Genomic DNA, 18,845 nt, shown 5'->3' with positions numbered 1-18,845 from the left:
CACCTGACACTCATGGACACAGATCACCAAAGAGCCTAGAAACCTCACCTTCTGTTCAAAGTCTGCCACAAAACAGAGGAGAGGCCCAGTAACTGGGACACAGACCCACAACAGCTTAGGGATCTCACGTTGTGGACACAGGCTTTCAAATGACCCAGAGAACTTCTAACCCAAGAGACAGACCCACAAAGAGCTCAGAGACAGCACACCCTGGTGACACACGCCCACACAGCTCAGCACCTCCCATTATGGGACAGAAACCCTCAAAGAGTTTATTAACCTCTCGAAAGCAGAGGTTAATACACAAATAGGCCAGAGACCTCGCATATCAGACATACCAGGCCAAAATGCTCAGAGTTAACAAACCTTACACCCTAGGACACAAACGCACCCCCGCCCCCAGCTCAGAAACCTAACAGCCTGGACAAAGACCCAAGAGATGTCATTAGTAACAGTACCCCAAACTGCTCAGAGACCTCCATCCTTGGAAACAGACCCCTAATAAGTCAGAGACCTCATACCCTAGGAGTGAGACTCTCCCAACAGGAGCTACCTCACCCGTGGAAACAGACCCCAACAGTTAGGAATCTCAACACCAAGGGAGACAGAGGTCAGAGAGCTCACACTCTCGGTCACAGAGGGTAAGGCACCTCAGAGGCCCCCAAAAGTATAAAGACATCAGGAGAAAGACCGTAAACTCGAAACAGATCCTGAAACTGCCCCGATAAATCAATCACACCCAAGGACAAAGCCCACATCATAGAACTCATTCGCTGGGACATGGGCTCAAAACAGGAGGGGGGAGCACAGATACTCAAACACACCTGAGTTCTCATATGAGGGTCACAGACCCCAAACAGCCCCACCACCTCCTACCCGAGAGGAGAGACATCTAAGTAGTTCAGAGATGGCATACTCTGCACAGACCATCACAGAGTTGAGAGATTTCACACACGGAATGAAGACCTCCAAACAGCTCAGAAAACTCACCAGCTGGGCACCTGCCTCCTGCCTGTAAAGCTCAGAGACCATGGTCCTGGAGCAAATCCCTGGTGAGTCTGGTGTATTACACTCTGGGACGGAGACCTCCCGAAAGGAAGAGACTCTGCACCTGAAAATATCCCCCAAATATGTCAAGAAACTCTCAGACCCAAAGAGCTCAGGGACCAGTATTCTGAACACAGGGCCAAACAGCTCAGAGATCATACAGTGCAGACACAGCCTCCCAAACAGCTCCGTGAACTCACCCCTGCAATGTAGACCAGAAAAAGTTCAGAACCCTCGGATCTAGGATTCAGAAATCCTCCTGAGACTTAGAGTGTAGACCTCAAAATATAATTCAGAGAATTTACTGGCTGCAGAGCATCAAAGAAATCAGAGACCTCAAATCGTGGGACGTATACACCCAAACAGATCAGGGACCTCCCATCCCGGACGTACACACAAAACGACTCAGAGAATTTAAATTCTAGGAAATACACGCCCCTAATGAACAGACCTCACATCCTGTGACATACTCACAAAAAGATCAAAAGCCACACGAGCGGAGATAGACACCCATGAGTATTTCAGAGAAATAACATCCAGGGACGTATACCCACAAACAGAGCGGAGACCTCAATCCCTTGAGACATACGCACATAAAAATGTCAGATACCTCACAGGCCAGGACACATACCCACAAACATTTCTGAGCACTCATATCCTGGGAAATAAACCGAAGAATGGATCAGCGACTTCACATATTGGGACCTACACCCACAGAGAGACCAGAGACTCAAACCCGGGACATAAACGAACGCCTCAGAGACCTTACATGCTGAGACAAAGCAAAGGCAAAACGTGGTGACCCAAGACACAGAGCCACGAACAGATCAGAGACCACACACTGGTGACACACGTACCAAGAACAGACCCTCGCATCCTGGGACGCACAACCACAAAGGGATCAGACGACTCCTGTCTTGATGTGCACCCACAAACACATGGGACACCCTGGGGCATGGACCCTCAGGGATGTCACGCCCTTGGACAGATACCCGCAGACAGGTAATACACAGAGAACTAGATGAAAGACCTCTTATCCTACAACATAAATCCAAAAAGTGGTCAGAGAACTCACGTCTTAGGACATATACCCACAGTCCTAAGAGAGGTATCATATCCTAAGATGCACCTGCAAAACATCAGAGAGCACATGCCACGGGATGTGCGCCCACAGAGAGATCAGACACTGCCCACTGGGACATGCGCAGAAAAAGGGCAGAGAGAGGCACGTTCCAGGAAATACACTAAAATATCCTGGCGGATGCATCCACAAAAAGATTAGGGACCTTAAATGTTTGACAACACACATAAAGAGATCAGAGATGTCACATCCTGGGACACAGAGTGACAAAATGCTCACAGACCTCACATGCTGGGAAACAGACACAGAAACCGATCAGAAACCTCACATCCTAGGACACACACCCTCGAAGAGTTCACGGACATAAAGTCCTGCAAAACGCACCCCCAGGCCATTCACAAACCTCGCATCCTGGAACACACACAACGAACAAATCAGAGACCTCGTATCCGGGCCTCTCCCCGCAAAGAGAATACAGATCCTGAGACACACGCTCAGAAACATGTCGGTGACCCGAAATCCTGGGTAGACAGCCACACACAGGTCAGAGACCTCCAATCCAGTAACACCCGTGGACACACAGCTCAGAGAGCCCACATTCTGGAGCATACAAAACAAAAAGGCCAGAGACTTCAAATCCACAATCAAGTCAGACACTCCACACGCTGAAAAATGCACCCAGAAGATACACCAGATGGTAGATGTGACATCTTGCGGTATAACCCACAGAGAGATCAGAGGATTCACTGTTTCAGCTTCAAATCTCTTTCTTTCTCTCTCTGATCTCTGCTTCGGCCATCACATTGCTTTCTGTGACGACTTCCATCATCCCGTGGCCCCCTGTCTCAATGTCACTTAGTTTTCTGTGATTCCTAAAGGTCCTACCTCCCTCACATAGAGACCCTTGTGATTCGAATGGGTCCTCCCCAGGAATCCAAGATAACCGCTCCATCTCACGGTGCTTACTTAATACATATCTGTAAGGTCCCTTTCTCTAGGTAAGACAACATATTAATAAGGCCCAGGAATGGGGTGAGCACGTATTTGGCAATCCATTATTTGACAAGATGGAACACACATGCACAAAGAGAAAGCTCACCTCCTGGGACACAGGTACGTGAAGTGCTTGAAGACCGCACATCTGGAGTTCCACACCTCCAGAGAGATCAGAGACCTGCCACCTTGGGGCATCCACGCAGACTCTGAGAGAGCTACGCTCTGAGACATTCAGATGTACACTCAGAGTCCTCACGCTCTGGGAATTAAACCTACAAAGATAGAAGAGGCCCCACTCTCTGGGACATACACACCCAAAGAGAACAGGAACCTGATATGCTGGGATATATACCTACACAAAGATCAGGGACCCACATTCTAGGACCCCCTAAACAGACCGGACCTCTAACTCTGAGACATACACACCAAAAGAGCAGAAAAGCAGCCCATAGTCTCTCTCTCTCTCCCTCTCCCTCTCCCTCTCCCTCTCTCTCTCTCTCTCTCTCTCTCTCACACACACACACATCAGGGACCTCACAAACTGGGACACAGAAACTCAAAGAGAACAGACCTCATGCCCTTTACCAACACACCCACGGAGACGACACACTCCCAAAATGTGACATACACGCACCATTGGATCAAAGACCCAATCTGAGAAATAAACCCAACACCAGACACCTTCAATCCTGCAACATGAAGCAACAAACAGGTTACAGACCTCACACGCTGGCAAATGCATCCAGATAAATTTGGACACCTGAAATCTTGGGGCATACCGTCTCGAGGAGATCAGAGAGCTCAGATCCTGGGATACAGGCCCACAAATAGAGATCCTCCCATTAAGAGGTGAAAGTCGTCACAGACACAGAAACACTCCTAGAAACATCAGAGCTGGCAACGTGAGGCACGTACGCACCGCCGATCAGAGGTCTCACATTGGAAACATACACCAGGATGAGCTCAGAAATCTCAGACCCTGGATGTACAGACCTTAAGAGATGAGAATTTCACTTCGTGGCGTATATACCCACAAACAAATCAGAAACGCTCGCAACTGTCCCCATAAGACATCAGACATCTGACGACCTGGAATATAACACCCACAAACAGCTCAGAGACCTAACACTCTGGGATGCACATTCACAAAACATCACAGATCTCACATCCTGGGTCACGCACCCAGAGACAGATCAAAGAACTCACCTGGCTGAAAACACCAGAAACCTCATACCCTTGTTCATTCACCAGTGAAAAGATCAAACACTTCACGTTATCAGACAAATACCCACAAACAGATGAGGGAATTTCCGTCGTGGGATAGATACCCTGCTTCATTCCTGCTTCGGTCACCAGCGAACATACCAGTGGCTTCACACCACAAGAAGGGACAAACACATGGATCTGGAAGTCTCACGTGCTAGGACATAAATCCCAGAAACAGACCAGGTATTTTCAAGCAAAAGGAAATACACGACGAAGAACTCGGAATTCTTACCCTATGAACGCACCCACCTCAACAGTTCAGAGAATTCACATCCTGGGCACTGTCTGCAAACTCAGCTTCTCCTCTCCTAGGACCATACACCCCAAAATGGCTGGGCCCACAGATTCTGGGACACAGGCTATTACAGATATCAGAAACCTCACACCCTGGTTGATACACCCGCACATGGATCAGAGACCTCCCACCATCAGACACACACTCATAAACAGAGGTGTTCACATCCTTGTATGTGTGGAGACCTCACAGCCCGGGACACTGCAGGCCTTTCTCCCCTCCTGCCCCCCCTTTTTTTTAAAGAGAAGAAGGTTACAGGGCATGCCTGGCTGGCTCAGTCAGTAGAGCATGTGACTGGGCTGGAGCCGAAAGAAAGAAAGAAAGAAAGAAAGAAAGAAAGAAAGAAAGAAAGAAAGAAAGAAGGAAGGAAAGAAAGAAAGAAAGAGAAAGAAAGAAAGAAAGAAAGAAAGAAAGAAAGAAAGAAAGAAAGAAAGAAAGAAGAAAAGAAGGCCATGTTTATCCCATTTCTTTTTTTTTTTAAGATTTTATTTATTTATTTATTTATTTGACAGAGATAGACAGCCAGCGAGAGAGGGAACACGAGCAGGGGGAGTGGGAGAGGAAGAAGCAGGCTCCCAGTGGAGGAGCCCGATGTGGGGCTCGATCCCATAACGCCAGGATCACGCCCTGAGCCGAAGGCAGACGCTTAACGACTGCGCCACCCAGGCGCCCCTGTTTATCCCATTTCTTGAAAGCGCAGGCATTTTATCTCCTCAGGGCTCTGGGCCTGCTTCTGTAACAAATCACCCTGATCTTATTGTCGTAAGACAACACAAATGTATTATCCTATATTTCTGCAGATCAGAAGGCTGACAAGGAGTCTTACAGGGTAGAAATGAAGGTGTCAGCAGAGCTGACTTCCTTCTGGAGTTCCTAGGGGAGAATCTATAGGACTCCCGCCTTCCTAAGCTCGTGGCTCCTTCCTCCAGCTTCGAAGTCAGCAGCGTGTCATCTTCCAATCTCTCTCTCTCTGCCTCCATCGATCTCCACCTCTGTTTCTCTTTGATCTCTGCTTATGTCATCATCACGTCGCTTTTCCTGACTGCGTCTCTTCCTACACTGTGTTCTCCGACTCTTGCCTTCACGTGTCCCTCATATAAGGACACATATGATTACACTGGGCCCACCCTGATAATCTGGGATAATTTCCTCATCTCTGCATACTTAATTTAGTCACATCTGCAAAGTCCCCCTTTTCATGTAAATTAACGTAATTATAGGTTCCAGGGATTAGGAAGCGGACATCTTCAGGGTATTGCTATTTGGTCACCAGAGACATGTATGGCCTAACAGCTCACAGACCTCACATTCGGAGTCATACGCTTCTGCCTAAGTGAGACCCCTTCCACCCTCTAACATACATCCAAAAAGAACAGACAGACAGACAGACACACACACACATTTGGGGATTTAGACCAAAAAATGCTCAGAGTCCTTGGAATTAAACTCACAACCCTAAGAGAACCCGCCACCTAGGTTTCGAGAGCACCCTCGAACAGGCCAGAGGTTCCACACTCTGGCTCGCTGACCAGTGACTACATCAGACGCGTCACACCGCCAGACACCACCCACCAACACGTGAGGAAATTCACATGTTGGGACACACACGGGCAAAGAGATTCCAGACCTCACAACTTGGGACACGTAGCCACAAACATATCAGGGACTTCAAATGCCACAAATAGTCCAGAGCCCTCACACCATGGGACATACACCATCAGACAGATCAGGGAGTTGAAATCCTGGGATATGCGTGCACGAACAGATTAGAGACCTCACAACCTGGACACACAACCACAAAGAAACCACAGGCTTCAAAGTCTGCAACATGGACCCACAAACTGATCAGGAACCTCACGCCCTGAGTCATTCATAACAAACAGATCATAAAGCTCGCACCTGAGATATAATCCCCAAATGACGCAGAGGCCATATGTACCCAAGGCGCAGACCCACACACGGACCAGGGACCTTAAATCCTGCAACACACAGCCACAATCAAGTCAGACACCTCAGAGGCTAAGAAGATACCAGAAACAGATTGTAGACCTGAAATCTTACAACGAAGATCCACAAACAGATCCCAGAGCTCACGTGTCAGGACATTTACCAGCAAACAAATCAGAGGCCTCAAGTCAAGGGACGTATACCCACAAAAAGCTCAGAAACCTCACACGGCCTGGACCTATGAGCCTAAATAAATCAGAGATCTAACATGCTGGTATATGCACATGGTCAAACAAATCGGAAACCTCCCACCACCGGAAGCACCCGCCCAAACACATCAGAGACCGCACAACTGGAACACAAACCCACAAACACCTGGCGGACCTCACATAACAGAACGTATTCCCCAAAGCAGCTGAGACACCTGACATCGTAGGACGTGTGCACACAAACCGGAGACCTCACCTTCTAAGACGTGTTCCTACAAACAGCTCAGAAGCCACCAGTTCTAAGACACAGCCCCCCAAACGGTGCGAAGCCTCTCACTGTGGTTCATATACCCGCACACAGATGGGAGGCCTCCCGCCATCAGACACACGCTCACAAACAGACGGGGGAGCTCATATCCTGGGATGTGTGCGGACAACCAGATAGAGACCTCACGACCTGGAACACTGTATTCATTTCCTGTCGCTGCTGTAACAAGTCACAACTGTTACATGAAACAACACACATGTACTGTCTTACCTTTCCACAGGTCAGAAGCTAACAAAGGGCTTCAAAGGGCCAAAATCAAGTTGTTGGCGGAACTGTATTGCTCCTGGGGGCTCTAGGGGAGGATCCGTTTCCTTGTCTTCTACAGTTTCTTCAGCTGCCTGTATTCCTTGGCTCGTGGCCCCTTCCTCCAACTTCAAAGCAGTGTTTCATCCTCAAATCTCTCTCTGATTTCTATTTTTTCAAAAAGATTTTATTTATTTATTTGACAGGGAGAGAGAGACAGCCAGCGAGAGAGGGAACACAAGCAGGGGGAGTGGGAGACGAAGAAGCAGGCTCCCCGCGGAGCAGGAGCCCAATGCGGGGCTCCACCCTAGGACCCTGGGATCATGCCCTGAGCCGAAGATAGACACTTAGTGACTGAGCCACCCAGGTGCCCCTCTGATTTCTATTTCTGTCATCACATCTGCTTCTCTGACAGACTGTCCTGCCTCTCCCCTGTAAGGACCCTTGTAATTACACTGGACTCACCCGAAAAATCCAGGACAGTCTCTCCCATCTCAAGATAACTACTTTATCACCTCTGCAAAGGACTTCTCTTTTTTTTTGCAAAGGAGCTTTTAACATGTAAGGTCCCATAGTCGCATGTTCCAAAGATTAGAACATGGACATCTTTCAGCGACCCTTACCAACCTTAGATATACACACATGAGGAATTAAAAACATCCCATCCTGGGGTGCCTGGCTGGCTCAGTCAGTAGAGTGTGAGACTTCTGATCTCAGGATCGTGAGTTCAAGCCCCATACTGGGCAGAGAGTTTACTTAATAAATTAAAAAATTAAAACATCCCATCCTGAGATATGCACCCATAAGTAGGTCAAAGACCTCACATCCCATAGAGACCAGAGACCTTCCACCCTTGGACGTGTATCCAAAAGAAAAAAAAAGAGTGAGGCCCATGTTCTGCGTCATATACCCACACACAGGGTAGGGACCTCTCAAACTGGGACACATGAGCACAAACAGAAGACACCTCACCCCCTTCCACACACAGAGAGATCAGAAACTCAAATACTGTGATCAGAAAGGCAAAAACTGAACACAGACCTCATTTGAGAAATGTACCCACACACAGATGAGAGACCTCACAGCCCGAGACACATACTCACAGATCAGAGATCTCAAGTCTTGCAGCCTATACCTACAATCAAGTAAGAGCCCTCATAGTCTAGGAAAAACACCTCGAGACTGATTACGTACTTGGCTTCTTCAGAAAACACCCACAAGGAGTTCAGTGAGTTCCTAGCTTGGGACACAGATGCACAAGAAGATGAGATTCTCGAGCCAAATGAAAGACACCCTCAACAAGCTGCACACCTCACGGCTGGCTACACACATCTGACCAGACCAGAGACCTCTCATCCTGGTACATATAGAGCCGAATGAATCAGAAATCTTGGAAATACCCATGAAATATCAGAGATCTAACAACCTAGACATAGCCCCCAACCACCTCAGAGACCTCACACAAAGAGACACACAAAATCAGCAGAGGGACCTCACATCCAAGGACATGTACTCACAAACCGACGAGAGACCACCCATCCCGAGTTGCACACCCCACAAAACCCACAAATTGATGGACACACACACTCTCAAATAGGTCAGAGACCTCTTGCCCTGGTTCATACACCCACACACAGATCAGAGGCCTCCACCATCAGACACACAAACACATTCCTAGGATGTGAACAGACAACCGGACAGAAACATCACAACCCAGGACACTGTATTTGTTTCTTATTGCTGTTGTAACAAATCACCACAATTTTAGGGTCGTGGGAAAACACGAATTTATTTATTATTGTACATTTGTCTCGGTTAGAAATCCAAAAATGGGTCTTACAGTATTAAAGTCAGGAACAGAGCTGTGTTCCTTCTGGAGACTCTAGGGGAGAATTCATTTCCTTGCCTTTCCCAGTTTCCAGAGCACCTGTATTCTTGGCCCCTGTTCCCTTCCTCCACCTGCAAAGCCCTCCATGCTTCGTCTTCAAATCTGTCTGATTTCTGCCTCCATCACCAATCTCCTCCCTGATTAGGGCTCCCTGTTCACAAGTCCTTCACTGTACATCTTCGGAGCCCTATTATTTAGCCAAGTACAGATACATATGCACAATTGGAAATTTCACATCCCAGGACATAGCCCCACGAACAGCTCAAGGACTTCACAAGCTGGGACACACACCCACAAACATCTCCATCGTCAGATCACTGTATCCGACTTGGTCTGTGTCGTTACTTTGCGTTCAGTGACAATAGCCATCCTGTCCCCCTCATTTCAGGACTCTCGTGATTACATTGGACCCACCTAGAAAATCTAAGAAAATCTTCCCGTCTCAAGATGCGTAATTTAATCACACCTTCAAAGTACCTTTTAACATGTAAGGTCACATCTTCATGCATGGTTTCCAAGGATTAGGACACGGGCATCTTCAGGAGGCCTTAAGTTGGCAGAGTAGAGACATACACAAACAATAAGAGACCTCGAGTCATAAAACGCACACCTCCAAGAAGCTCAGAGACCTAAAATCCTGGGACATACTCTAGAAACAGCTCCCATCCCTCAACTGGAGTCATACATCTAGAAAGTAGTCAGAGACCTCCTTCCCTCAGACATACATCTAAAGAGAGCAGAGAGACACACATTCTGGTACATGCACCCACAAACAGGTCTGGGACCTCAAAAATTGGGACACATACCCACAAACAGAACAGACCTCATACCATTGACTAACAAACAAAGAGACACCCCCCCAAAAGCCCACTTGCATAGTGTGATATAGACACACAAATGGATCAGACTTCATCTGAGAAATATACCCAGAAATGGCTCAGAGACCCCAAACCCTGCGACGAGAACCCACAACACATTAGACACCTCATATCCTGGGAAATACACTCAGAGTAATAAAGATGCTTGACACCTTGGGGCCCGCACCCACAAGGAAATGAGAAAGCTCAAATCCTGGGGCACATACATGCAAGCACATTAGAAGCCCCCACCCTGAGACACATCCCCACAAAGAGCTCAGAAAACTCAGACCCTGGATATGCACACTGGAACAAATAATAAACTCCACATCCCGTTACATGTTTGAGGATACAAATCAGAAATCTCATATACTTGCAAACAATGCCAGAAAGCATCAGAGGTCTAACAAGCTGGGACGGGCACCCTCAAACAGCTCAGGGTACTCGTGCCTGGGATGTACATCCATGAATAGCTCTAAGACCTCACATCCTAGGACAGGTATTCTGAAACAGATCACGGAATTCACATCTTGGGAAAACACCCTGAAACATACCAGTCCTTTTAGCCTGGTTCACTTACCAGAAAACAGATCAGAATCTTCACCCCATATACCCTCCCACGCACTAATGATCAGAGAGTTCACATTCTGGGATGCACTTCAACAACCAGATTAGGAACCTCGCAACCTGGACAAGCAACCACGGAGACTACAGACCTCAAACCCTACAATATCTACCCGCAAAGAGATCAGAGACCTCACCCTCTGAGAAATATGCCAACAAACAGATTGGGGAGCTCACATCATGGGATATACTCCAGAATGAATCAAAGACTGTATACTACCAGAGATACCCACAAATAGATCAGAGATCTCAAACCCTGCAACATGTGCTTTCAGGTACGTCAGAGACCCGACATGTTATGAAAAAAGAGCCACAAACAGACCACAGAACTAGTATCTGGTGTCACATATCCCCGAAGAGATCAGAGAGTTCCCATCCAGAGATATACACTCACAAGAGATCAGAGGATTTGGGCCAGGGGACATACCCTCATAGCAAGCTCTTCGAAACCTCACACCCTAGACACTCATAACGAAACAGATTAAAGACTTATATTCTGGCATATATACCACCAAAGAAAGTAGCAAATTCATCATCATCCGAAATACATCTGAAACACATCAGAGACCTAATAATCTTGCACACAATGCACACACATTGTGAAGACCTCACACACTGGACGTACACCCCAAATCCACTCAGAAACCTCACGTCTGAGGACACGCACACACAAATAAGCTCAGAGAGACCTCACAGTCTGAGACGTATGCCAACAAACAACTCGGAGACCACAAATGTTCGGACACCCTCAAGTAGGTCAGAGACCTCACACCCTGGCTCATCCCCATGCACAGGGAGCAGAGACCTCCCGCCATCAGACACACGCTCACAAACAGATAGGGGCGTTCACATCCTGGGATGTGTGCTGACAACCAGAGAGTGACCTCGCGACCTGGGACACTGTATTTGTTTCCTATCGCTGCTGTAACAAGTCACTGTGATCTTAGTGCCATAGAACAATACCCACTTACTACCTTACATTTCTACAGGTCAGAAACCCAAAAATGAGTCGTAGACAGATAAAAACAAGTTGTCAGCAGACCTGCCTTCCTCCTGGAGGCTACAAGACAGACTCCATTTCCTTGCACTTTCCAGTTTTAGAGGCTGCCTGCATTCCCTGGCTCATGGCCTCTTCCTTCATCTTCAAAGCCAAATCTCTCTCTGATCTCTCTTCTCTCGGTTTCAGTTGTCACACCTCCTTCTCTCCGTTGGCTTCCATCTTTACATCACCAGCTCGTACTCCGCACGTATCACTCTCCCATGACCATTTCTTTTCTTTTTTAATTTTTAAAAGATTTTTATTTATTTATTTGACATAGAGACAGCCCGCGAGAGAGGGAACACAAGCAGGGGGAGTGGGAGAGGAAGAAGCAGGCTCCCAGCAGAAGAGCCTGATGTGGGGCTCCATCCCAGGACACTGGGATCACGCCCTGAGCCAAAGGCAGACGCTTAACAACTGAGCCACCCAGGCGCCCCGTCCCATGGCCATTTCTGACTCTTACCATCCTGCCTTCCACGTAGAAGGACCGTAGTCATTACGTTAGACCCACCTGGTTAATCCAGGATAAACTCCCAATCTCAAAGTGTTTCGCTTCATGAAGTCCTTTTTCCCAGAAAGTTAACATAGTCACAGGTTCCAGGGATTGGGACATAGGTATCACTGGGGGCCAGTATTCAGCTAAATGGAGCACAGATGTGATGGACACGGAACTGACTGACAGAGACATGACATTCTGGGAAATACATCCACAGACCAGTCAGGGAACTCACACCTCATATACGCACCCACAAACAGATCAGGGACCTAAGAGCCTGGAAAGTCTAGCCATAAAGAAATCACAGACTCAGGGGTGGGTTCCTGGCTGGCTCAGTCAGTAGAGCATGCAACTCTCGATCTTGGGGTTGTGAGTGTGAGCCCCACGCTGGGGCTTAAAGAAAAAAAAAGAAGAAATCACAGACTTTAAATCCTGCAACACAAACCTACAAACCGTTCAGAGACCTCATACGCTGCGTGGTACATCCAGAAACAGACTACGGTTCCTGTGCCCGGCACACGCACTACCACGCGAGAGCCCTCAAAGCCTGGAATGCAGACCCATAAAGAGTCCACATATGGCGCTTGCTGTCATTCACTCCGAAACAGATCAGAAACCTCACAACCTGGGATACACCCACAAGTCCATTATAACCCTCACTCCCTGGGACACACACACACACACACACACACACACAAGGAGCTCAGACACTTCACACACTGGGACACTCACCACCAAGCAGATCAGAGACCTCATGTCCTGGAATATACAACAAACAGATCAGAGAACTCACATCGTTGACAAAATTCATGACCAGACAGCACGTACTGACACATTCAGGAAGGAACAGAGAAGAAACTTCACAGCGTAAACACAACCGCAGAGAGGTCAGAAAACTTACACTCTGGGCATACATACCCTAAAAGATCTAGGACTTTACATTCTATGATATATACCCACAAACAAATCAGAAACCTCAAATCTAAGCAAATAACCCCCCTAGCAGATCAGAGAAGCTACAGCCTGAGACATGTACCCATAAAAACTAAAGAAATGTATTCTGGGGACGTCTGGGTGGCTCAGTTGGTTAAGCGTCCGCCTTCGGCTCAGGTCATGATCCCAAGGCTCCTGGGATTGAGCCCCGCATTAGCTCCCTGCTCAGCGGGGAGTCTGCTTCTCCCTCTCCCTCTGCCTGCTGTTCATGATCTCTCTCTCTCTTTCTCTCACACATGCTCTCTCTCTCTCTCTCTCAAATAAATAAATAAATAAAATCTTGAAAAAAAAAGAAAAAATGTATTCTGGGATGTACATCCACAAATGATCAGAGACCTTAAATCCTGGGAGTTAGACCCACGATAAGATCAGAGACCTTACGTCCTGGGATATGCACCCAAAAAACTGATCAGAAATCTCACCTCCTGGACAAACACACCCAAATAGATCAGAGACCTCACATGCTGGGGCGTATACCCACAAACAGCTAGGGTCCTTACACTGTGAGACATATATGCACAACCAGATCAGACCTTACTCTTAAATCGGGCCCTACCGCTCAAAAGAGAGGGGAGAGCACCTATCTTGGGAATATACCTGCAAATAAATAAGAGGCCTCATGCCATGGGACATACACCCTCACCCAGGTGAGAGACCTCACATGCTTGGAAACACACACGGAATAGATGAGATACTTCACACTGTGGGTCATGCACCCTCGAAGAGATCAGAGACATGACATCATGCGTCATGGGATATAACGCTTACAATTGGCATTGCTGTCCTCTTGGCAAGAATTAACTCCATGAACAGATCAGAGACCTCACACCCGGGGACATATAACCACCAATAGATCAGAAACCTTACACTTTCTCTATACACCCATGTAAGAGACCTCATGTCCCCAGATATACAATGATAAATAGTCACAGGCCTTGCATCCCGGAACATCAACAATAAAAAGACATACACCTCATATCTCAGTAAATAACCCCCCAACCAGATCAGAGACCTCACACCATGGGATGCAAACCCAAAAAGACCTTGCAGACCTCACACACTGGGACATACACCCACGGACAAAAAAGAGACCTCACACCCATGTTCATGGAACCACAAACATATTGGAGAACTGACACCCTTAGCATATGCCCATGAAAGACGCCTCACACGCTGATAAGTGTAGTGACAAGCATATCACAGACCTCAAATCCTGGGGCTTACACGCACAAACATCAGTGACTGCACGCTCTTTGGACATATACCCACAAACATTATCAGAGATCTCCCATTCTGGTGAATACATCCACGGAGAGATCAGAGACCTCACAATGGGGACATCCTTGCAGAGACAATGCAGACACACAATATTCTAGCACACACAGCCACAAACACAACATAGACCAGACACCTGGGAATTATAACCATAGGAGTGAAAGACCTCCAGCTTCTGATACGGTTATGAGATCAGAGACCTTACATGCAGACACATATCAGGGGCTTCTTACTTTGGAACAAATACCTAGAAACAGACTGGGGCGCTCATACACTGCGAAATACACCCCCAAACAGACCTTGACATACACCCAAGAAGACAGACTCACATACTAGTATAAAACAACAAATAGATCAGAGACCTCATACCTTGGGACATACATCAACAAAGGGCTCAGAGACTTCAAACCATGGAACATACGCACCGAAGAGATCAGAGACCTATACGCTGGGTGAGACAGCCACAAACATACTTGAGAACTCACATTATGTGAAATGCCCCCACCCCAAACAGCTCAGAGACCTCACTCCCTAGGAAGTAGCAACACAAAAGTATCAAAGAACTGGTCCCCTTGATCTATACCCATGCAGAGAGACCTCACATATTGGGACATACACAGGGATAGACAGCTCTGAGACCTTTTGTTCTCAAACACACACTTACCAATCAACCATAGATTTCATTTTCTGGTACAGACACCCACAAAGAGTTTAGGGAACTTACATCTTGGGAACCACACCCACAAACATTTTAGAGACCTCGCAGTCAGAGACATACACCCACAAACACAGCAGAGGCCGCACACACACACTCTGGGACACACACCCTCAGACAGAACAGTCCTTATACCCTGCAACACACACCCCACAAATGGACCAGAGTGCTCACACCCCCAGAAAACATAACCGAAAAAGCTCAGAAACATTCCAACCAGGAAAATATATCCACAAAGACCTCAGAGACCTCCTATATGGGGAAATATACCCACAAACATGTCAGAGAGCTCACACATTGGCACATGTACCCCCAGAGGCCAGAGAGCTAATATCCAGGGACGTAAAACCAAAAACAGATTAGAGACCTCAAACCCTCGACATGCATCCAGCAGAGAGACCTCACATCCTGAGAAATACAAGGACAAACAGATCAGAGACCTCATAGCCTGGGACATATACCCACAAGCGGATCAGAAACCTTTCCACCATTAGACCATACACCCACAGAGCAGAAACCTCACACCCAGGACATACACATCCAAATAGATTAGAGAACTAACATCCTGGAATATACACCCACAAACAAATAAAACACCTCTCCTCCGGGGAAACCCACACCCAAACAGATTGGAGACCTCATAATCTCATGCACACACACTCAAAGAGTTCAGATCCCTCACACCCTGGTACACACACCCATGAACAGAGACCTCGTAAACTGCAACACAGAGCCACAAGCATATCAGGGACCCCATATTTGGGACACACAGCCACAAACAACTCAGGAACTTCACATCTTGGGACATATACCCATAAACAGTTCAGAGAGCTAACACCCGAAAACAGATTTGCCCTGCTCTCAATACCAGAAATATCAATATCTGGACATAGACTCCCGAACCCAGCAGAGACTTTATATGCAGGGACTCACTGGCCCAAACTGCTCCAGCACCAATCAGCCTGGATGCAGACTCCAGTCACCTTCCTGGAACTTAAAACTCCACACACTTCAAAGAACAAATGGGATCCTCCAAACACGATCCTCCGAAGAGCTCATGGCTGTGAACACTGAGACACCCAAACACCTCACACCGACAACACAGACTGCAAGGGAGCTCAGAGACTTCAAATTCTGGACCCAAATACAAAGTATCTTAGAGACATCCTATCTGGGGATTAAGGATCCCAAACAGTTATGATCACATTCTAGACGTGAACCCAAAACAGCCCAGAATCCCCACACTCTGAGACACAGATCCCCAAATAGTTCAGAGACCTAAAAATACACAGAGACCCCCCACAAAGAGATCAGAGACCTAAAAATGTGAAAGAGGGGATTCCCCAAATACCCAGATATGGATACAGGTCACAAAAAGCTCAGAAATCTCGAACCCTAGACAGAGACCCTCAAAGAGCTCAGAAATGCCACAAATTGGGGGCACCTGGGTGGCACAGTCATTAAGCGTCTGCCTTCGGCTCAGGGCGTGATCCTGGCGTTGTGGGATCGAGCCCCACATCAGGCTCCTCCGCTGGGAGCCTGCTTCTTCCTCTCCCACTCCCCCTGCTTGTGTTCCCTCTCTCGCTGGCTGTCTCTGTCAAATAAATAAATAAATAAATAAAATCTTAAAAAAAAAAAAAAAGAAATGCCACAAATTAACCAAACTCAGCAGCTTAAAACAACAGCAAACACCAACCATCTCACACAGTTTTGGGGAGTCAGGAATTCAGGAGCAGCTTAGCTGCATGGTTCTGGCTTTGAGCCCCTCAGGCTGCAGTCATCAGAAGGCTCGAGTAGGGCCGGAAGCTCTGCTTCCAAGCTGGATCACTCACATTGCTGGCAATTTAGTGATGGCTTTTGGCTGGCAGTCCTCTGGTACATAGATCTCTTCATGTGGCTGCCTGAGTGTCCTCACAACATGGTGGCTGGCTTGCCCTAGAGCAAGTGACCCGAGAAAGAGCAAGACAGAAGCCAAAATGCCTTTAAAACCTGACTACAGGAGTTAAGATGGCGGAGGAGTAGGAGACACCGTTTTCAGCCGGTCCTCCGAGTCGAGCTGGATAGGTACCAGACCAGCCTAAACAACCACGGAACCAGCCTGAGATGCAGGAAGACGCATCTGGATCTCTACAAATGAACAGCTCCAGCGCTGAGTATTGAGGTACGAAGCGGGGAGCCATGAAACTGTGCACAGATATCGGAAGATAAACGGAAGGGGAGGGAGCCGCCGGGGGAGGGAGCCGCCGCGTTCGGGCGCCGGGAAGCGGTAGCCACTTGCACGGGGGAGCGGGCGGGGGGAGCGGGCGGGGCTCGCGGACGGCACCCGCAAAACAGCAGACTGAGACCGTGAGCCGGGTGCGCGTGCCACCAGGCATCTCGCGGAACCCCGGAATCCCGGTGCGCTCACGGGATCCAGACTGAGACCGGGAGCTCCCGGAGCGCGCGCGGGGCGGCTGGCGGGCGGCGGCATTAGGAACACAAAGGACAGAGACGCGCCGGCCCTGGAAGTGAGGGCTGGGACGCCGGGTGTGGGGCGCACATCCCGGGACGCTGCAGGGTTGAGCAGCACCAACAGAAACAGAGTTAAAGTGGCCAGAACAATAGTAGAGAACGGGCCGCAATCCCTCTGTTCTGTGACAGAGGCTGAAATTTGGCCGCTGCTGCTCTGACTCTCAGAAGAGGCACAGCAAACCACCAGGGAAAGCCGCCAGAGAACAAAAGCCTGGAAATACCGGCTCAGAGAGTGCCCATCCCCATCCCCCCTCGCAGGGGACACGGAGACTCTACCCAAACAGGGTTGCCTGAGTATCGGCGCAGCAGGCCCTCCCCCAGAAGGCAGGCTGAAAAATCAAGAAGCCCACAACCCGGGCGCCTGGGTGGCGCAGTCATTGAGCGTCTGCCTTCGGCTTAGGGCGTGATCCCGGCGTTCTGGAAAGGAGTCCCTCATCGGGCTCCTCCGCTGGGAGCCTGCTTCTTCCTCTCCCACTCCCCTGCTTCTGTTCCCTCTCTCGCTGGTTGGCTGCCACATAAATAAATAAATAAAATCTTTAAAGAAGAAGCCCACATCCCTAAGATCCCTATAAAACAAGTGGCACGGCCTGGGATCCAGTCAATAATTTGGGCTCTGGAAACCCCGCAACCTCTCTTCATCAGAATGACAAGAAGGAGAAGCCCCCCCGCCCAGCAAAGAAAAGACAGTGATTCTGTGGCCTCTGCCACAGAAATAATGGATATGGATGTAACCAAATTATCAGAAATGGAATTCAGAGTAACAATGGTCAAAATGATGAGTAGAATTGAAAAAACTATTAACGAAAAGGTTACTGAGAATATAGAATCCCTAAGGACAGAAATGAGAGCGAATCTGACAGAAATTAAAAATTCTATGAGCCAAATGCAGGCAAAACTAGAGGCTCTGACGGCCAGGGTCGCAGAAGCAGAGGAACGGGTTAGTGAATTGGAGGATGGGTTAATAGAGGAAAAAATGAAAACAGAAGATGGTCTTAAAAAAATCCACGCCCACGAATGTAGGTTACGGGAGATTAC

At 48.1% G+C, this 18,845-nt stretch overlaps 1 long non-coding RNA gene and 1 other non-coding gene across 5 annotated transcripts in view; one reads left to right on the top strand and one right to left on the bottom strand.

Annotated features, from left to right (window-relative positions):
* LOC123790891 (uncharacterized) overlaps positions 1-18,845 on the bottom strand; it is a 91,887-nt gene that overhangs the window by 13,241 nt on the left and 59,801 nt on the right. The gene's annotated exons all lie outside the window — the stretch shown is intronic.
* On the top strand, positions 8,086-8,158 carry TRNAR-UCU (transfer RNA arginine (anticodon UCU)). Its single transcript has one exon. It is a non-coding gene; the product is annotated as a tRNA-Arg (tRNA).

The sequence above is a fragment of the Ursus americanus genome, chromosome X, assembly GCF_024610735.1.
Source record: "Ursus americanus isolate L20-20 chromosome X, mUrsAme1.1.p, whole genome shotgun sequence".
NCBI classification, from domain to species: Eukaryota; Metazoa; Chordata; class Mammalia; order Carnivora; family Ursidae; genus Ursus; species Ursus americanus.
The sequence above is the reverse complement of the archived record's forward strand: the minus strand, read 5'-3'. Positions and strand labels throughout refer to the sequence as shown.